The 22,294-nt window shown below is 37.8% G+C and overlaps 1 protein-coding gene and 1 long non-coding RNA gene across 5 annotated transcripts in view; one reads left to right on the plus strand and one right to left on the minus strand.

The window, feature by feature from the left end:
* Positions 1 to 22,294, minus strand: part of NKAIN2 (sodium/potassium transporting ATPase interacting 2) — a 1,010,035-nt gene that overhangs the window by 201,530 nt on the left and 786,211 nt on the right. The window lies entirely within an intron of this gene.
* LOC106007210 lies at positions 1,422 to 21,085 on the plus strand. Of its 2 annotated transcripts, XR_001181800.2 has the most exons (5): positions 1,422 to 1,824; positions 6,694 to 6,737; positions 7,741 to 7,914; positions 9,729 to 9,840; positions 20,684 to 21,085. It is a non-coding gene; the product is annotated as an uncharacterized LOC106007210 (long non-coding RNA). The 2 variants fall into 2 exon arrangements; XR_001181801.2 differs by lacking the exon at positions 6,694 to 6,737 and having other exon boundaries at positions 1,425 to 1,824.

Here is a 22,294-nt window from a genome sequence, read left to right on the forward strand (position 1 = left end):
TTTTAAGCCTACAAACGACTAGTTTATGCTCCACTGCTAAAAGTCTGCCTCCACTGACAACTACTCATTTTAGCTCTTAAATACTACACTATGCCATATTTGATAATGGTTATATATAAATTCTCAGCATCAGGGCACTTGGAGAATCTCTTTAACAGTATCAAAATCACTTAAACACTCTTGTGAAAAGGAGCAATTTTAATAAACTTTCACCAGTGGTTGCTCAGCTAGAATCAAAAGAATGACTTGAATTTACACAACGTATCTGAAAAGATTCCTACAAAAATCCAAGCAACCTAAGAACTAAATCTAATTAGACTACTAAAAAAATCACTTACTGTTACAGAAAATAGCCACATGATTTTGAGTAACTTCAAACTTCAAAAAATTCAGTCACGGAAGAACTGAAATTTACTGCGAATCCCAAGGCTAACCTCAAACCTGATGTGTCTGACTTCTTTCACTCTAAAATCTAGTAATTAATTTTCCCTGGTGCTACATTGTCACTTAGCATGGATTGAAGCTTTAGTTTTTATTAACTATATAATTTGATTTCTCCCTAGTTGAGTTCGTGTTAATCCTTCTCCATAAAGAGAGATGTATGTGCCTGTCAGAGGTCACTGAGAATAAAGGAAAGGAAAAAGTAAAAATGTTTCATGTTCAGGAAAATTTTGGAAGAGCTCATGTAATTCATAGGAATCACTTTACCCCCCCACCTCCACCCTTTTTCTGGTCTAAATTATCCAGGTAATTATGTAATTTCTCTGCTCTGTTTGCCAATAGAAACAGGGAGTCGAGAGAGTGGGAAAAGTAAAAGACTGTGAATAAGAAGATATGAGCTCCTGATCATAGGCATCATTCTCTATATTGCTTTTTCATTCAGTAATACAGAGGAGATAATGACCATCCCTTTCCAGGTAATTGAGTACTAGAGAAGTAAAATGGGAACTGTTTCCTTTAATAAGGATGAATTTGCTCTTAGGGGTAAAGCTCTGTAAGGTACTGAAATAATGAGATTTCTGAAGATCTGTAATAATTAACCACTTTCATCTGAAGAATCCTCCCTTTGGCGATTAGCGCCCAGTTCAGAATCCTTTCCCATCATCTTAAGATACTTCCCACTATGGCATAGGACAGACTTGACTTACTTTCACATTATTATTTGCCCAGATCATGTACTCTGGCTTCTCCACTTTGTCACTTGGTCTGTATTCCTCCCCTGGACCCCTCTCCTCACCTGTGTTCAAGTGTAAGGAGACTACATTTGCCTGTGTATATCTTCAAACATAATATTGGCTTATTTACCTTGCTCTAGACCTTCTTTCTGCTCGAACCCAACACCTCAACCTCCATACATGGAGCCACAGTACCTACGGGACATTTCTTCTGTGCTGCTTGTGCTCCTGCCTATGTTTCCTGACATCACAATTGGCTTTGGATCCTGGGCCTCACAGTCCTTCTCTGCCAACTGCTTTTCTAGACCCAGTGTGCATCAGCATAAATCCTGGATCTAAATATATTCCATAACTAATTACTGGCATAAGTATCTCTTGACTATGACAAGCATCTAATAGAGCTTCTGAACTGAATTATTGAGTCAATAGATTTCATGTACATGTAATGAATGTATTGTGGTCATGTGCACTCTCTATAACTTGGTTTAACATTTCTTTTTGACTGAAATGGATTTCTGGAAAATGTAACAGTTTTTGCGATATCTTAATGCCGGAAAATTTTTGATGTGTATCAGATTCAAACGGTAAACAAAGAGAGGCTAGAAGAATTGAATAAGAAACTTGAGTTCAATTAGATTAATGAATACAAGTAAGTATATCTTTACTTCTCTTAAGCTCCAGGGTACTTATTTTCCTCTTTGGTGGAAAGAGAAAACAATATTTCTCCTGTGAACATGGGTAAATTATTCCTTCCCATGGGCCAAAATAAGTAAGAAAAAAAAATCTTGATACACTAGTTTTGGGGGACTTAACTTGAAATGGGAAATAGTACTGAGTATAAATTTTGGGGCTAGTAAAGTCTGATAGAAATCATTTCAGAGTGTTCTGGAAGCAAATGATAAACTGCTTATCAGTGTCTGAGGAAAAACCTAAAATTGCAAAAGTTAGTTTTGGGGGCAAAAGTCCCTTGAAAGTGGAAAGACTGTTCTGGTTCTGTCCTGGGCTTTGACCCCCTCTCTTCTGTGAGATTGTTATACCCCTGAGGCTTACTTCTTAGACGAATGAATTAAGAGGAAAATTAAGGGTACTTATTTCCCACTCTTTGGGTTTTCAGAGATGAGAAAGAATTTCTACTTCATCCCTCCTCAGGAAAAAAAGGATGGAAGAAATAAACCTCCTACATCTTTCCTTCCTCTTAGCCTCATCACTTCCACAAAGAATGACTTATTTGATGGATAAGTTTGGAAAAGATGTTGAGTATGCTTAGCTCAGTCATTTCTTCTCTTAGTTGGAGCCAGCTTATCTGAAGAATGCACAGGCTCTTTACAACCCCACAGGATGAAATTGGAGGCACAGTCTATATTTTCTTTATATCAATATATATGTGGATTTTTTTAAAGACACATTCCTATTTTATATTGTTATCTTTCATAAAAATATACAACTCCACCGAATTTCTACTTGGAAGCTGAATGATACCAGACTGGAGATTGGGGCGTGGAAACAGGAGGCCCAAGGCAAATATTGGAGAGAAGTCTATACTATTCAAAGGGCCCATCACACCCACAGCCTGCTTTTGAGGAATGCTGAGTTGAGACTCCAAATCCTTGTCCATCGCTAATTGGATAATGAATATAAACCTTATACTAGGAAAGGATCAACAGAACCAGTTAGATCCTGTCTCTTGCCCAGGTTGAACATAATACATTTAGATAAATTGAACTGTATGTCACTAAAATATCCATCTCCAAGCCATTTGTGGTATTCTAAATATGCCTTGGTTTCTGGAAACTGGAAAGTGCCTAACTATTTCATGAAAATTAACTAAGATTATAGTTCTTCAAAATAATGAAGGCCATCAATGTAAAGGATAGAATGATAAGTAAGACATGATTATAGACTTCAAAGACTGTATAATCCGATACCCGGTCAATACAAGTAATTACATCATAACCTAAAATGTGTCTATAACCTTAGCAAAGATAAAACAAAAAAAACCCCACCACTTTTGAAGTTAAGGTCACATCCTATTGTGTTATGATGAAAGGCTTAATAGGGGAGTTGGTATTTTAACCAGACCTTATATGACAGAGAAGATTTAAGTAGGAAGAGATATAAGAGGGAATTGTGGGTGAAGGTACAAAGTGAACAAAAGAATTTAAAAAGGAAATATTTAAGAAAGGATGAGTAGGTCTATGGAGCCACAGTGGATTGCTTTTGTATGTGTTTGTATGTGTATGTATGTGTATAAGCTAAATACGTGTGATTATGTGAAAGTGTGCAGGCAAGAATGTGTGTGCAATTATGTGTGTATGTGTGTGTGTGTGTGTGTGTGTGAGCATGTGCCCCCTGGGACAATCACTGTGGGGTGATTAGGCAGTAGAGTTGGGGGGTGGCTAGAGGGAACGTGAGAGTCATGGGGCACGAAAGCAGAAACAGCTGAGATGATGGAGTACCTTGGAACATACGGGACATCCTTTTGACTCCACTACCCACAGGTGCCCAGAATTTTTGCACAAGCTAGGGAGCTAGTGTGGGTGATTGAAGGTTTAGATTTGCATTGCACAAGGAAAGGTGAAGGATGGAGACACACAGGTGCTGACAGCTTTATAGACATTATCTCATTTTATTCTCATTACAATCCTTTGGAGTGAACCTTCTTACATAGGGGGAGAGAGAACTGCCACTGAGCAATGAAGTGACTTGCTAAAGGATAAGCAGGACCTGGATGGAGTTCCTACTTGTCTTACTCCAAAGCTATTGGTTTCTCCCCAGTTTCAGAGACTTCCAAATTTTAATGGTTTGCATACTTTCTTCTTTGGTTTGTCTTATCATCACCTGTATTAGTCTCTTCTTATTTTTCTTGCTATTAACTTACACTTTAAATTTAAGTTGTAATTATTTATTTTGAAAACAAAATTCATATCCTTATTTGATATGTTGGTCATACTTTTTTAAAATACAAATTTAGAATCCTTTTCTAACACAGAATCCTTTAGCTACCAAATAAAGCTAAGAAGAACTCAGTCTCCCACTCCTCCCAACGATTCTGGCCTGGCTTAGCTCTGAATGAAGACACAGGATTCGGTGGGCCAAACTGAGACTGTATTTTTAGTCTCTACTTCAGAAAAGTGCCTTGGAGCAAGGTACAACCTACACAGCTTTATGTAGTGGCCCTGATTATACCCATTAAAAACAAAACAAAACACCCTACTTGACTGTGTACCTTCACAAACAATCCAGCACTCTTTTGGAAATACTGCATTTCACAGAGTAACAGGCGGCCCATCAGTTGTCGGAATATCTATGAATTTGCCTTTTCGACTCCTACTTATGTATGGGAACATTTAATGAGGCATGAGTAATTTCACAGAATGGATTTCCTGGATGTTTAACGCATCTTTAAATGCATGTTAGATGGACAGATTTACACACCTGGATACGTAAATGCTGCTTCTTTGGTCCATGAATCTCCACTGTATAACGCTGATGATAACAGCACAGATATCCCAGGACCTCGATATGATTAGGTCATGAGTCTATGATTCATTTACTGCATATTTTATCATAAGTTTCAGTATTTCATCATTCCCACAAACTCAGGAGGGAGGTTTTTGGATGGGACTTTTGGAATCTGGCCCTTCACCTCTGCTTTTACCCTACTTATTCTGACTTAGTTCAGAACCTGGCAGTTACTTTCTCCTTAGATATTCATGCAAAAAGCATGTTTTTGGGTGGTAACAAAAATAAAGTTAATCTGATTATGATCATTACTTTTTTTAATGATTTCTTTAATAAATTTTTTAAAATTTTTTATAAACATATAATGTATTATTAGCCCCAGGGGTACAGGTCTGTGAATTGCCAGGTTTACACACTTCACAGTACTCACCATAGGACATACCCTCCCCGATGTCCATAACCTCACCACCCTCTCCCTACACCCCTCCCCCTGGTCCCCCTCAGTTTGTTTTGTGACATTAAGAGTCTCTCTTGGTTTGTCTCCATTCCGATCCCATCTTGTTTCATTTATTCTTTTCCTACCCACCCTGACCTAACCCCCCCTTCCACCCCATTGCATATGAGCATTACTTTTTTAAAAGAAGACAAAGTGTTACAATAGAGAGAAGAGACTTGGGGATAAAAGACACACTTTGAATTTGGCAATTGATGGAAGTTTCTAACTGAGTAATCTTAGTGAGGTTAATTAACCGTTCTGTCTTCCTTTTTAAAATGTGGATAATACTTTTCAGGTTTTCCATGGGGCCAAAAGTCATAAAGCATCTATGGCACAAAGTGGGTGCTCGATGAAAAGAATTTCTTTTCTCTTTTCATAATAACTTTAAATTTGTTAAAAATGAAGTGAGATAAGCTATTCAAGAGTTTTGAAAAATACTGTTGATGGGCCACTGGATCCTATCCAGCTATTTGGTATCTGATTACCAAACTCACTGGCTACTTCCTGCTTGCTGTCATTTCAAGCAACGGCTCCTGCCCAGATAAAAAATAAAACAAAGGACTATGATTTCACATTCTTGAATCATAAGATCTAGTATTTTTCTTCCCTGGTCGCTAGGGTCACAGCCTTGCGCTGTGTTGCATCAGCTGTGGCGGTGAGAACAACTTTGTTTAAGAACCTGACATGTAATCAAGTCTCCAAAACAACTCCTGCCCGAACAGGTTAAGAAGATTTCTAAGAGAGGATATGTCCCAGGGAAAGAAAGAAATTACACTCAACTATGGCTTTGCGATTTATGTTTTAGGCTCTTTGATGATTGTGTTTAGTTCCTAAGTGGAATGAAGGAAGCTCTCGTGTCAGGAAGACAGAGGAGGCAAACGCAAATCAATACTGCAGAGGATGCTCAAGGAAATGACTTTTCTTCCTTCGTGGTATTTTTGATCTGTGAATGATGCATCTTAGCAATTTAACTCTCTTCCTTTAGAACAAAATAAACATCCAAAAACTGGATTTGAGAGAGCTAGAAGCGAAGATGGAAAATTTTAAGAAATTAAGCACTACAAATGAGCCAGCAGTTGTCTATCGAAATGACCCGGTGAGAACACACCATGGTGAATTTTATTTTTGATTAAATAACTTGTAACCATTTGCTCAAGTGATATTTTCAGAATCAAACCTCTAATTTTAACAGGTACCTACTCTGATTCAAGAACAACAAACCCACACCACAAATAGACTCGAACTTTTTGAGAACAACATATTGCCAGAATTAAGAGTCCTACTGTAAAAAGTGTAATTCTGTTCGCTGCTTTTGAGAAGGTGCAGAATAAATAATGTTCTGGTATCATTTGTAAAACTTTCCTCACAGTTGGGAATTAAAAAAAAAAAAAAGAAGTGAAGGTGTTCCAATGAGATCAAAAGGTTGAGTCAGCTTCTGCTATATGTTCGCTGAACATTCTTTCACTCCAAACCATTCCCCCATCTCATGATAGGATAAGAAAATCGGCATTTAAGCATTGGAATTGAGCTCACTTTCTTCTCCCCTTTGTGTATCCTTAGAGTCGTAAAGCTACAAAAGACCTCAGAAATTATGTTATTTGCTGGTAAGTAGCAGAGCTAGATGAGTGTCCCAAATGTCCTAAATCTTATTGTATCTTTTATAACATTTTTATTCTTCTAGAATGGATAAACCGCACACTCTTGTCTTATTGATCTTATGGAGATCGTCATGTAAGAAAAATGCTCTCGTTTTTTCTTCCTTTCTTCAACATCTGGAGAAGGCTATGATTACTTTTATTGATCCCTTAGACTGATATATGCATCTCACATAAGAGTCTAGGGAAGTTTTCTCTTTTAAAGATGTTATAACGGGGTGTCTGTTATTATTACCTGACTGACATCCCTTTCTCTTTTCTGATAATAGGAATCACCTTGCCCTGTGATGTTAAGTTGACTAATCACAGTATTTCACCCTCCTAAACACAGTGATTTAGAAAAGGGAAAGGCCCTGTTTCAAGTAGGGACAATCAGCGTCCATTTTGGAGGACTGAAGCAAACCTCAGTGACAGAATATGTCTCCTTCTGAGATTAAATATATTGACAACTGAGTAAGTCTGCAGAGGCCTGCTGGCCTCTCTCCTACCATAGCAGGGGGCATGCCTGGGAGCAAAGCAGTAACACAGAAGAAAATGAGTCAGAAAAACAGTAGAAAAAAAAATACAAATTCTTGATGGATTCATCTCATTTGTGTCCTTAGATTCTGCTGATCCTGAAATGAGCACAGCCTTAGATTTTCTAGTTCATGAACCAATACTTTCTTTTTTTTCTCCCTATGCCAGCTTGAGTTGGGTTCTTGTCACTTGAGTTTAAAAGAGTTTTGATACTATTCTTTATTCACATCCTCAAATTTTCCACAGCTAACTGTACTTGTTATTAGGCACAGTCATCATTCTCTATAACTTTAAGATCTAAGAGACCCTGCCTCTTCTTTTCTACTTATAAAGTTCAGTAGTGAGTGTTGTGCCCTGAGGAATTACTTTTGGTCTTCTGCCGATAAGTCATACAGAGCTTCCTGTTCTCACAGCTGAATGTTCCCTTTCTCCACAGATGAGAAGTCCGTCCCACTCCTTCCCTTGCAGCCCACTCATGCATGTGACTAGCTGAAGAACGCTTCTGAAGTGAAAGCCCAGGATAAAATGACGAGAAGCTGAGGAAAAATGAGCATTGTTGTGGGTGAAATGATGCCCCCTACAAATATATCCACGTCAACCCCTAGAACGTGTGAGTGTGACCTTATTTAGGAAAAGGGTCTTTGTAGATGTAATTCAGTTAAGGATCTTGAGGTAAGATCATGCTGGTTATACAGGTATGCTCTAAATCCAAGGACAAATGTCCTTATAAAAGCCAGAAAAGAAGACACAGATACACAGAAGACTCTGTAGACTCTGTCTACAGGACTGTGTCCAAGGAATGCATAGAGCCACCAGAGCTGGAAGGGGCAAAGATGGACTCTTTCCCACGGCCCCCAGAGAGGGAGCATGGCTCTTCCCATACCTTGATTTCAGACTACTATCTCCAAAACTGTGAGAGAACAACCTTCTGTTTATGGTAATTTTTATGGTAGCCACAGGAAAAGAATACAAGCGTCTAAAACATAAATGTGAAAATCAGTTATTTCAGAATCAATGAATGGATAGGTTGTTATTTTTGTCCCTGAGGTTCCCAGCCTGGGACACAGCCCTGATCCACCCTTGACAGAATTAATTCTGGAACAGGAAGAGGGAGGATAAACGGATGCAAAGCCGAGATGAAGGGGAATGCCTCCAGCCAGAGTGGAGGAGAGATTTTGAAATACAAGCCAAGTCTTATTTGGGGATCTCTTCTTTCTCAAATTCGTCATTAGGAAAGAAATATATTCTCTTCCAATCAAACTGGTAATATTTTCTTGAGGCAGTGATAGATAGTAAAAGTGCATGAGCTCTGTAATCAGGCAGGCCTGGGTGCAAATTATAGCTTCAGCCTCAGCTCTGGGATCTTGAACTGTCTCTGATCCAGTCAGAGCAAATGAGACTTCTGATCAGTCTGAGAAAGAAACCCTTGCTCTCCTCTTACAGATTCAAATGTGAGAGGAATGTAGTGTTAAAGAGTCACTGATATATCTGCTGACTCTGAAGGGACATCTGGTTTTAGAATAAGGCCAACCAGAAAAATTGAAACCGAGATTGGGAGAGAAGTAAGACACTGGTTACATGATTTAAGATTTCCAATTCTGCTCTGCTGTGTCCTCCAGACTTTTTAGTTACAAGACCCAGTAAATTACATTTTGTCCAAGACACTTCACCCAAAGACTGTTGATACACAATGTAAAGCCACTTAATGTAATTCTTGAAATGTGTATATGCATTATAAATATTAGTATCTTATTAGCCTGGGATCCCATCAGTGAATTTCCAAAGAGTGGTTTTTCAGCCTTGGTTGCACATTCGAATCACCTGAACAGTTTTTAAAAACTCCTGCTGCCCAGTAGCATTCTATACTGATTAAATCAGTCTCTAGGAGTGAGACTCAGGCTTTGCTATGTTCTTAAAGCTCCCCAAGTGATTCGAATGTGCAGCCAAAGCTGAGAACCATTGTTTTATGGCTCACAAACGGGATTTGCGGGGAAAAGTGGGGAGAAAAGGAAGGCTTTTACTTTAAATAGCAGCCCTAAGTATTGCCTATTTATTGTGTCAAGATTTTGAAGTTCACTACCTCTGTGGAGACAGCTTCTAATCTTGTTTTTGTTCCCTCTGGCAAATTGTTGCTAGTTGTTTTTATTTTTAGCAGAAGTTAAGAGAATATCTTTTCAGCCTTGGTAGGCTATGCTCATTTATTTTTATTCTGTGGAAAACCCTCTAAGCTTTTGAGCTTGTTATTTTATTAGGGACTAATAAATTTAACTTGACCATACATAACTTCTAAAAAGTTTAGTGTTCCACATGAACCAGGCCAACAGACTGTGCTATCTTTAAGCGTTCAGCTTAGCTTATGAGAGGTATTAGTGTTATATTAATACCCAATGTTAAATTGCGTGCAATTATGGATTTTTCTTTTAGGTCCCAGACTCTGTGACCATATAATACTGAAGATCACTTACCATAAATGCTGAAAACTTCTAGAGCAGTGGGAATTTGAAGCTATCATGTAGCAAAAGAAAGGATTCTGGGTGTAAGTTCATAAAACAAGTTTTTTTGTTTGTTTTGTTGTTTGTTTTACCACTAAGTAGCTTTGTTTGCTAACGTGAACTTCAGATGTTCTCATTTATGAAATTAAATGAGTAATATTTCATCTATAAATCTTATAGGATAAGTAAGCCATAGTGATTTGCATGGATAAGTTTTTTTTTTTTTATAAACATATATTTTTATCCCCAGGGGTACAGGTCTGTGAATCACCAGGTTTACACACTTCACAGCATGCTTAGTGAAATAAGTCATGCAGAGAAAGACAACTATCATATGATCTCCCTGATATGAGGAAGTGGTGATGCAACATGGGGGCTTAAGTGGGTACGAGAAGAATAAATGAAACAAGATGGGATTGGGAGGGAGACAAACCATAAGTGCATGGATAAGTTTTATAAACCAACAACAAAGATAAAATACAAGTCAGAATTTCTGGAAAGAATACGATTACTATACATATGAGTTTTGCCTGCATGATTCTAATAATAAAGATAGTTAATAAATAGTAAAGTAAGGCTTATCCAAAAAGTTGTGATTTCTGGATCAAAGAAGAATTAAACCTAAAAAGCATCCAGGTAGGTCTATGGTACTGTGTCTTCTTTTCTGTTTAGTATCAGTGTGCCAAAGGGAAAGGACTTTAATATTTGTAGTCATCTGTAGGCCAGAGAGGTTTAAAAACACCAGTTTTTAGTTTAACATTATTTATTTGAGTACCTGACTCTACCAGGCACTTCTCATTTAAACCTCACACAAGGAGATAAGGAACCCAAGACCTGCTCAGGGATATTAAGAAATTTAAGGCTATATCGCAAATCAATGGCAAAACTAGAACTTAAAATCAGGTGTAACTCTCTAGCTATTTGTCTGCAATGATGTTACACTGAGCCCCAGTTCTAACACAAAACAATCGTCACACTATTCTCCCCCTTCCCCCTCCCCCCGCCAATACTGTTTTCTTGTTTAGAAGGTACAATTCAAGGCAGGAACTGTGCTGGTGCAGATTTCTTGTTCACCCTAGCCACACCCTTAGTCAGATTTTAGTTTGTCATCATAGCATCTCCCTGATGTCCTCAATACCAGAGTAGAGGTGCTTCTTTTAGAGACACTGGCCACTGTCTAAGGACCTGATTTAATAAAATGTCTACCTTCTTGTTCCTAAGTACCAATACTTCTTCTAAGAGTTTTGGACTTTTTTTCCCCCTCAAGCAGAGTGTAATTACCAGGTTGAAGAACTGAATGCTTTTAACTCTTAAATTTGCTTCAGAGACCACACTGTGAACATGGAATGTTTCATTCTCCCAGTTTCCCCACAAAGATAGGAGACTTAATTTTCAGATAATGGAAGAAACTTATATTTCAGAATTAGTTAAAACTATTTCTTTTACCCACAATCTCCAAATGGTCCTATCGGCTTCCAAGAAGTGTAGAAAAAGTTTTACCTGGAGGAAAACCTCCTCCATTTTAATGGGAGTGGAATCATAATGTTAACGTGGCACAGTCTGAGAATCTTTGCAAACCTACGGAAATGTGGCCCCTCCCAAACCCAGCTCAGATACTTTTGTCTCTTTGATCCTCAGGAAGTAATAAATCAAAATTGAAAATAATCTGGTCTTCATGTTCTAATTATGCAGTTTAATTCTTTTCCTTAAATGTGATGATTAATGTGGAAACCTTTCCAGGAACTTTTGGAAGGAGAGGAATTTTTTTTCTATTTTTTATTCAAAAAAAGATTTGTAGAAAGCAATGCAGTCTTATTTTAGACTCATCTGAAGGAAACCAGTGCTTTATTTAAAAACCTCATGTACACAGAAACACCTGGCCCAGATGATGATTACCATATCAACAATGTCACAGCAAACTATTCAGAAGAAATGCGTTGTGAATATAGAAACGATGTTTCTGCCTTTTTCACATTTAATGGGCCGAGAATTTTAACATGTGTCTCAAAACCATCTATTGATTGAACTACTTCCTCTCTGCCAATTAAGGCATTAACATAATCTATGAATTTGCTCCTGATAGCCACCAATTTCCCCTACATCTAAGTATCTTTATATTTGGAATTGTAGGATATACTGTTCCTTTTGAAATTTAGATTTATCACTAAAGTGGTTTCAGACTTATTGCCTCCTATTTGGAGAACAAATTAACTAATTTATTTATTTATTTATTTATTTTAACTAGACTCCACGCCCAGCATGGAGCTCAACACAGGTCTTGAACACAGGGAGAATTTGTTCTTCATTGAAATAATCCAAATATCCAAAATATGATATTAATGACCCTACTACTAGAGTCATCCTATGAAAATTACTGAAGAATTAGTGAATTTCAAACAAGTGCTATTGCTGATAGAAACTTGTGCAGAAATGCTGTTCCTTTACTCATTATATTCCTTATTTTGAATAAAATATTTGCTTTTGCATTCATTTGTCCAACTACAGGAAAAAAATGCCCCATTCTCTGCCTTCTCTGCTCTAAATTCATCTTTAAGCAGACTGTTTCTTAAGCCCCAGTATCCCTTAGAATTCCCCCATTTTAATGTAGGGGTTCAGATGGGTATTTGAATTATCTGCAGATAGCCATGAATATAAAGACAATTTAATCTTCTATTAGGCTTATATTTATTAATATCTCTCCTCAATAGGATCCTCATACAAGGTAGTTACATCATAAAAGGTTATCAGAATTACTATTTGTGACACCCCACTAAGGTTTTAGAGTTTATAATCCCACTCACAGTTTTTATAAGCTGTGTATATCCTATTTGTTCATTTATCTAGCAATCAATTTCTACATGAGTGAGTCCTTGCACTAAAGGAGGTAATAATTCAGCACATAAGGCAGCTAACATATACTTATGAAGTACTATAATACAAGATAGAACCTGATAGTTACATAAAAATATAAAGTTATGCTGAAGAGATTTACATGAGAAGAAGAAGAGAAGGATTCAGTGTGGATATGGTATTTAAGCTGCTCTTTGAGGGATATTTAGGAATTCATTAAGGAGAAAAGAGAAAAAGAATGGTTTGAACAATGCTTCTGGGCAAATGTGAGATATTTCTAGGTTATAGAAAACAGTATGATTTGAATTATATAAATGAGTAAGAAAAGTATGAGAATAGATAGGAAATTACCTTGGAACCAGCTTGCACCTAGGACGAAGAGTTTTTGTTTTATGTGTCTTATTTTCAAATACCTCTCTATTACTGAGCACTGACTATGTACCAGGTTCTAAGGGAGCTACCTTATTTGTAACATATATATCAATTCTCATAATGATCCTTTGAGATAGGTATTATTCTATTTAATAAGTGACAAAACCAATATTCAGATAAACATTTTATCTATTTATTTATTTTTAAAAAGATTTTATTTATTTATTTGGAAGAGAGAATGAGAGAGACAGAGAGAACATGAGAAGAGGGAGGGTCAGAGAGAAAAGCAGACTCCCAGCCAAGTAGGGACCCTGATGCGGGACTCTATTCCGGGACGCCAGGATCATGACCTGAGCCGAAGCAGTCGCTTAACCAAATGAGCCACCTAGGCACCCTCAGGTCCTAATCTAACCTAAGTTAGTTATAACCTGAGTTAGTTATAAAGCCATTTGGTGATAGATCTTGAACTTAAGCCCAGATTTACTTGTCTCAGATGGCTGTCCTTTCCATTACACCGTACTCTTGGATATTGTTCTTCAGGAAATGGAAAGTTGTTGCATACTTCTGCAGGATGGCATATCATGACCATAGCCATTCTTGTACATGACCTCAGCTATGCACCAAGGAGGGTCTTCTGTCAGTGGTGCGGAAGATGAGGAGTTACGGGTTTTAAATAAATGTAGTACTGAGACTAGAAAAGTTTTACCCAGAAAGTTGACAGTAGAGAATAAGTCATAGAGGTAATAAGAAAGCACGAAAAATATAACTCATACTTTGAATACTTTAAATAGGAATCGATTTTGGATTCTGATATGGTCTAGTAAGCTACTGCTAGACCAACACTCCTGCAAATAACAACTACAAAGTTTAGGCAACATATAAAAAGTGCCTAATCCTTCTATATCTCCAGTGTAGGCCCTGGAAAGTGAAGAAAGGCAGGTCAAAGTAGAGAGGATTTAACCCTTGCTAGAAGAGAAGGGCACACTCAATGCATGTGGCAAATAAAATTAGAATAAAAACCCACAGAATTTCTGATCAGAAGAATATGAGAACAGGGTTGAAGGCAATCATAGGTGTTGGGAAGAAAAGGGAGACCACAAAAAGCAGATAGCCAGAGGGGAATATCCCCAAATTCTGTGTATAAATCTTCCTAAATTTCTAGCTGTGTCCTGAACCATAAGTGCTGACTCCAAGTAGTAGAATGCAGGGTCAAAGAACGAAATTGAGGTTTGAGCCACTGTTCAAGGGACAGAATTTGACTCACAGTCTGAATCCAATGAAGTTAACTGCTGTCTAAAGCTAATAAATAAATGAGAGTGAAATCTTCAGAATAGATTCTGTTATCTTCAGAGCGTAATAATCCTATCTCCACAATATAGAAATGGCAATATTCAGGGTACAGTCCAGATAAGAAGATCCAAGAAAAATTACTCATTTGGAAGAGAAAAACAATCAACTGAAGACAACCTGGCAGTAACTCAGATTTTAGAGCTAGCAGACAGGTTTTAAAACAGCTGATGTTACACTGAATGATGGGAATAAAAATATCCTCACAGCAAATTAAAAGATAGGAAATATCAGCAGAGAAGTAAAACTATTTTTTTAAAAAAGAAGCAAATGAGAATTCTGGAACTAAAATACAAGTATCTGGGGGCACCTGGATGGCTCAGTGGGTTAAGCCTCTGCCTTTAGCTCAGGTCACGATCTCAGGGTTCTGGGATCGAGCCCCACATCAGGCTCTCTGCTCAGCAGGGACCTGCTTCCCTCTCTCTCTTTGCATGCCTCTCTGCCTACTTATGATCTCTGTAAAATAAATAAAAATAAAAATCTTTAGAAAGATAAAAATAATAAAATACAAGTATTTGAAAAACTGCCCATTGGACAGACTTAATAGCAGGCGAAGATGGCAGAAAAATGAATAAAAATGAAGAGAGAGCAATAAAAAGTATGTAATCTGAAGAATAGAAGGACTAAAAATAGAAAAAAAATGATCAGAACCTTAGGAATTTGTGTTATTATATCAAAAGTTTTAATAGCCAAAAGAAGATGTGTGAGATCTATGTGATGGAATATTACACAGCCATAAAAAGGATGGAACATTGCCATTTGTGACAACATGGATAGACCTAGAGGACATCATACTAACTAAAATAGATCAGACTGAGAAAAACAAATACCATATGATTTCACTCATATGTGAAATCTAAAGAACAAAACAAATAAATAAAGAAACAAACAAAAAAGCAGAATCAGGCCCATAAATTCAGAGTACAAACTAATGGTTGCTAGAGGGAAGGGTAGTGGCAGGATGAGCAACATGGGTTCAGGGGAGTGGAAGACACAAGCTAGCAGTTATGGAGTGGATAAGTCAAAGGACTAAAAGGCACAGCATCAGGAATTTAGTCATCATATTATAATAGCATTGTATGGTGACATATGGTGGCTACATTTGTAGTCACATAGAATAATGTACAGCGGATGTTGAATCACTATGTTATACACTTGAAATGAATGTAACATTATGCCTGAACTATACTCAAGTACATTTTTTGTAAGTTCTAATACCCATGCAATTTCAATCCCAAAAGGAGAGGAAAACAAAAATGGGTCACAAAAAATACTTGAAGAGATTATGGCTGAAAATTCCCCAAGTCTGGGGAAAGATCTACAAATTCAAGCAGGTTAGAAATGAAGAAAACCTTATGTAGGCACTTCATAGACAAGCTGCTAAAAAGCAAAGGTAAATAAATTTTGATGAGAGACTGTATCAGAAACAATGTAATTGAGATTACTCACTTAAAATCAGCACAGCAGTGAAGTTGAAAAATTGAAGTGGCAGTAAATGTGAACAAGTTTCATTTAATTATTCCCCATGTACTTCTCAGTGTCTCCATGTTTCAGGCGCTGTACTAAGTACTGGGCAAAGAGTGATGAATAAAATGAAGTTTTTGTCTTTCCTCACAAGAATCATATATTCTTGTGGGGAATTAAAAAAAGAAAGAAAATATTTACTTTTTCGTAATTCTGCTTGAAGTCCATACATATATTGATTCAGCAGAGCTTGAAGGATACTCAAGGTGCTATTATATTTAGGCCTTCTCTTACTCCAAAGGTAACTGGGCATTGACGTATATAAAATGATTATTTAGATTCTCTTGGTAAGTTTTTTACATTTAGAAATAGGTTGGTGAATGGAGTGTTATACGAAGAAAAGCCAGCTGGATCTGGGTAAAAACTCACTGGGTAATGACCCCATTAATGGCCTCATCCAAAAACCTGGCCCTCCGTTGAATGACTAGACATTTCTTGGTATCCATGGCTTTCGAGCTCCGAGTTTTGATTTTTGTTAACGAAATGTTAAGCAAAATTGGGGTTCTTATTTATTAATTTACAATGGGAAATAATACTTATATAGACTAGAATAGTCACATTGGTAGGATATCCTCCCTGTGGTAAAGCACATAGGGAGCCAAATCATAATCAGAAACCCATTTTAATTTTACACAAGAAATCACTGTGATAGGGATAGGCAATATTCAAAGTGTAGATCCTCAGTGCCCTTTCTTCCAGGAGGCAGACATGCATAAAATATAATCAGAAGGTAGCTTGGTGGGCAGAAAGTCAGAACAAGGGAGTTAGATGAATGGAAGTTCTAATAGCATCAGGATAAGATAACCTGATGTATTCATCTCACCATCTCACAATGGTCTTGTTATTGACATGGAAATACTTAAAGTGCTCAGCCTCACTTCCCACTGGACTGTGCTTGTGTGAGCCCTGCCACCACCTGTGCACTCAAGCTCTCTTTTCTATTCTTCCAATTATTTCAACTTCTGCACATGCATGCTTTGGAGATATTGAAATGTTCAAAAAGTTACACTCCAGTCCTGCTGGCATGAGAGCTACCTGCTCTCTTTTAGATGACTTTGTATTTCTTGGCTCTTGAACATGTCAATGTGATAGTATAATTCCCCAAAGATTATCTTATTTCCCTTGTTTTTCAGTTGGTTCTTCCCAAATTCAGATGTTCCTTTAGACTCCCCCATGCAAATAATGCATAATAACCATATCAGTAATCATCATCAGAGATACATAGTGAGAAATGATTTGAAGTTATACTTAAAGATGTCTAATTACTTTTGGGTATTGTGATTGTATCTTTCCTGGACTTTTTCCCCCTTTTAATCCACATATTCATAAAGCTTAAAAGTGACCTTAGAGATCCTCTGACTCAATATCTTCTTTTATAGGAGAGGAGGATTCTGCCCCAGAGATTTTTAAGCCATACAATATGTAGGTTATACATAGTGGAAACTAAAGTCAGGGTCCACTGACTTCAGCCTCCCCTATTCTCTGCTGCCTTTGGGGCATAAGACTTTAAGAATTAAGTTTCCACTGAGATTTACCCTATATGCTACAGGCTGGTAACTGCATCTTTTGGATATTTTACCATAGGGTAAGCACATGAAAAGAAATAAGTTCAAGCTAGTCAATATTGCTATTAAGTTATGTGAATTTAACTTATCTAAAATAAATTGCTGCTGTACCACAAATACTAAGGAACGAAGAATTTCTCCTTTAATTAATGCAAAGCAACCTGTACTACTTGATTCTGGATTTTTTCCCCCTAGCTGTTTTCACATAAAAACTGTGTTCCCGTAAATAAGACCTTTAACTATTCCAAAGAGATGGAGTGATTCAAATGAAATCTCAGCACAAATTATATAATCAAACCTCAAGACGTATAAATTATGGGAAGAAGGTGGATATTTATTTGAGATATAAATGGCAATCTTTATATGAACTTTAAGAATGAATGGTAGTTCTAAGAAATGAAAACAAAACAGTAGAAATACCCACTATTTGTTTTTCTAGCTTTAAGACTGAAATTCAGTTGGTACTCACACATACTGTAGAATTTAAAGTTAATAAAAGAAATATTTTTTTTCCTAAATTGTACTGGCAGTAAAACACCCAAAATTCCAGCCCTCCCCCATCTTGAGTCTTTGTCACATTCTGGGTACCTCAGGATAGAATGGCTCTTCTGGGTTTGCCCATTTGTGTGTCTCAAAGGAGTCATACTTAAGCAGTGGTAGACAAGTTCATTATATTATAAATAGCCAACAAAAGGGAGACCAAATTTCTTTTAGTATATATGTCTATATATCTCTTTGGTTACACACACACACACACACGTGACTATCTCATTCTGTTCTACCTATTCGGTCTATAAAGTGGATGTTCACCTACTAGTTTTTAATACTATTTACTTTCTTATCTCTTTCTTCTTCAAGGTAAATGATTCCCATTCCTTTAACTAATGAGTTAGGGTAGATTTCCAGCTCCTTCATTCTGATACCCTAAAGAAGACAACCAAACTAATAATAATAATAACTTAATGAAAAATGAAATGAAAAGGAGAATTTGAAATAATATTGAAATGAGCTAGTTCTAGTTTAAAAAATAGAGTTAAGGACACTTGATCAAACCTCTAGCATAAAATAGTGTTTTCTAAATTTTTCTAAGTGGTCTTTGATTTAATGCAATTAAGTGTTTTGGAGATTGAAGTCAGGAGTTCAATAATGATAAGAAAATTCTATCCTCTATATATGTACTTACTAAAATAAGATAAAAATGATGCATAAGGTTACAACAGAATTTGTTCTGTGTCACCTTTTCTGATTTATAAATATTCTATTGATAGCTGAGTAACTTTCCATGAAAAAAAAAACCTCATAAAATATACTACATCAGGAGAAGTGTCACTTAGAATTTTTTTTCATTTTTTATTTCACTTTGGTGTGGTCAAATGTACTGAAATCACGGAAGCAAAGTAAGTAAAGTTGCTGTCTGCTTCCTCTTTCAATGTGAATCTAGAGAGAGCAAGGTTGTGTTTTGGAGATAGGCCCCAATGACACTTTTGTAGTGCAGAAAACTTGTGTCAAAGACAGCAATATTATGAGCATATAGCCAAGTGTGTCATAACATTGCATTTAAAATTGTGAAGAGTCAGAGTTTACTAATGGAAGTGAGTGAAATGGCAACATAGCCAACATTTTACTGAGTACAGATAATTTCACTCTAGAAAGATACTAAAGCACCTTGTGCTATGACAAATATTAAGTCAAAACCACAAAAACACAGTATTCATTCCAATGCATATTTAATCCAAATGCAAGGCATAAAATGGTGTGAGAATCAAACTTCATGCTCATACTTTCTCATTCATCCATCAAAGGGACATATTTTGAGTGTCTGCAATGTGTCAGACATTGTAGTAAGTTCTGGATAATACAACAAAAGATTATAAACTCTGTGCCCTGAGTAAGTCCACAGTTTAGAAAGATGAGTATGTAGATATTATAATACACTGTCCTAAGCATTTTTTTAAAGATTTATTTACGTCAGAGAGAGAGAGAGAGTGTGTGTCTGTGCACAAGTGGGGGAAGGGACAGAGGAAGAAAGAATTCCAAGCAGACCCCCTACTGACTCTGAGGCCAAGACCTGGAGATCCTGATGGTGAGATCATGAGCTGAGCTGAAACCAAGAGTTGCATGCTCAACCGGCTGAGTCACCCAGGTGCCCTGTCCTAAGCATTTGTGAGTGAAAAGTCAAATACAGCAATTTTTCTTAGAGAGCAAGTACTTGACAGTGCTCTGAACCTCCTATGGCCCAGGGAAAGGAAAGGACAACTAGCTAGGCAAAGACAGCTTCACAGGAGAGCGGATGTGGGGGGCCGGGGGGAGGGGGATGTGAGAGGGGGATGTGAGCTAAATCCATTTAAACTTAGCACTACCCTGGGTTTGCTACATGGCTAGAAATCTTTCATGCACTTTTACTTACGAAGTAATTTTTAAGATTTTATTTATTTATTTGAGAGAGAAAGAATGAGAGAGCCTGAGGTAGGGAGAGTCCGAAGGAGAAGCGGACTTCCTGTGAGGTAGGGAGGGTCCGAAGGAGAAGCGGACTTCCTGTGAGGTAGGGCCTGTTCGAAGGAGAAGCGGACTTCCTGTGAGGTAGGGAGGGTCCGAAGGAGAAGCGGACTTCCTGTGAGGTAGGGAGGGTCCGAAGGAGAAGCGGACTTCCTGTGAGGTAGGGAGGGTCCGAAGGAGAAGCGGACTTCCTGTGAGGTAGGGAGGGTCCGAAGGAGAAGCGGACTTCCTGTGAGGTAGGGCCTGTTCGAAGGAGAAGCGGCCTTCCTGTGAGGTAGGGAGGGTCCGAAGGAGAAGCGGACTTCCTGTGAGGTAGGGAGGGTCCGAAGGAGAAGCGGACTTCCTGTGAGGTAGGGAGGGTCCGAAGGAGAAGCGGACTTCCTGTGAGGTAGGGAGGGTCCGAAGGAGAAGCGGACTTCCTGCTGAGCAGGGAGTCAGATGCCAGACTCCGTCCTGGGACTACAGGATCATGACCTGAGCCAAAGACAGTCCCTCAACCAACTCAGCCACTCAGGCACCCATATCTACCAATTAACTTAAACTTCAAACTTGCCTGTACAGTAGGTAATACTATTATCTTTATTATAAAGCTAGGAAGCTGAGGTACAAGGTCACGAGTAGTAAGGGATAGAGATAGAGGGGAAAAAAAAAACAAAAACAGGAATTCTCTGGCCCCAGAGTTCAAGCGTCTAACAATACTCCATTCTCTTTTCTTCCCCCTCTCTTTTTTCAGGTAAACAGTCTCAGACACATGAATATGAAGTCTTTGAGTTCCAAAAGGGTAGAGCACGTCCATGAAGAAGTGACAAGTGTATTGATAGGCTATGGGAGGCCAGGTTCACTTTGGTGAAGGCATAGGAGAGGAGGTGAGGGACAGGTAGGGACAGACGGGGGACCCATCATCATTCTCACTCATCATCCTGTCCTCCCACGCCAAATGTTCCAGATGCCCTTTTAAATTTCTCATATAGCACAACTTCTAGGGGGCCAACAATTAAATGGATTTTATAAATATTTGACTAAACAATTCTTAACATTTGGAGATTCTATGATTTCTCTTCATCTCAGAATCTTTCAAAACATCCTATAAAACCATTCTATGACCAATGATGAAAAATAAAATAAAACTGATGTTAGCCTCAAGCTTAGTAATGATTATTGTGGCTGTCTTTCTTTTCTTCCTTTAAAATTTTTTTTTTTTTTTACTTTCCAAATAAGATCATAAGAAGATTTTCCTGTCTCTTGCAGCTATAAGGAAGAGTATTTATTTTCCTTCATCAGATCATTTCAACTGAGGGGAAATATCGGTCAGGTAACCAGGAGCATTGTTTGTATTCCAGACAACAACTGAAATTAAAGGTGGCTTTTTGGTTTCCTGCCTCACCCGTATATCTTCTCCCTGAACAATTCCTATGTTCACTTATATTGAGGTTTCCAAGCTCGTAAGCCACAAATACTCCCAAACCCAGAGTTTCGCCAAACAAACCACAACAACATAATAAGAGACAGCTGATTTTCAGCCATTAAGAGAATACACCACAGACAGACAAATCTTTACGGGCATATGTATTTCCTCACTCAAATGTCATTAACACCACCACGCTGCAGCCAGGTGACAGTGGGGTGAAGAATTAGAGTGTGTAGGCGCCTGCCTGTGGCCAGAGATGTTGTTTAATGAGCATCTTGACCCTCTGGGTCAGCTTTTCCATTTCCCTAAGTCATGGCAAAACTGTCAGCCCCAGGGCTGGATGTGAGCCACAGAAATATTTTGTTTGTCAGGCACAGGGTTTTTTGTGTTTTGTTTTTAAATCTCAAATTGTTTGCCTACATTTAAAACTCGGATGTTTCCATAAAATATTGGAATGCCTAGCTTCTTTGGAGACATTGGAGGATTTGACAACATAGGGTTCGTTAGGAACTCAGTTGGAACAGAGTGGCCACAGATTTCCCTTAGGGAAGGCACATTCTCTTCAAGCTCAGCAGCATCCTGGGACTTCACCCCCAGACTTAGCTCCAGCAAATATTTGAATTCTCTTCCATTGCTTGCACTGCTTCAGATTGGTTAGACCTCCCTCCGCTCCAAATATATTGCTATTTATTACCTCCATCTCCTTGAAGGGTAAAATAAAGAAGACAACGCAGTTTATTTTCCAAAACATTTACTGAGTGCCTGGTTTGTGCCAGTAATCTGTTAAGTGCTAAAGGTACGGGGGCATTCACATGAGTAAATGTCATCTCGTTTAAAGAGCCTGCAAACTGATCGTAGAAGAAAACGATGACAAGAGATCACGGTAAAGCCAAAAAGTGTGATTCATGTAGTAATGAAAACACGGGTTTTATCACA

Source organism: Mustela putorius, unplaced genomic scaffold (assembly GCF_011764305.1).
Source record: "Mustela putorius furo isolate JIRA1106 unplaced genomic scaffold, ASM1176430v1.1 tig00003863_pilon_pilon_pilon, whole genome shotgun sequence".
Lineage (NCBI taxonomy): Eukaryota > Metazoa > Chordata > Mammalia > Carnivora > Mustelidae > Mustela > Mustela putorius.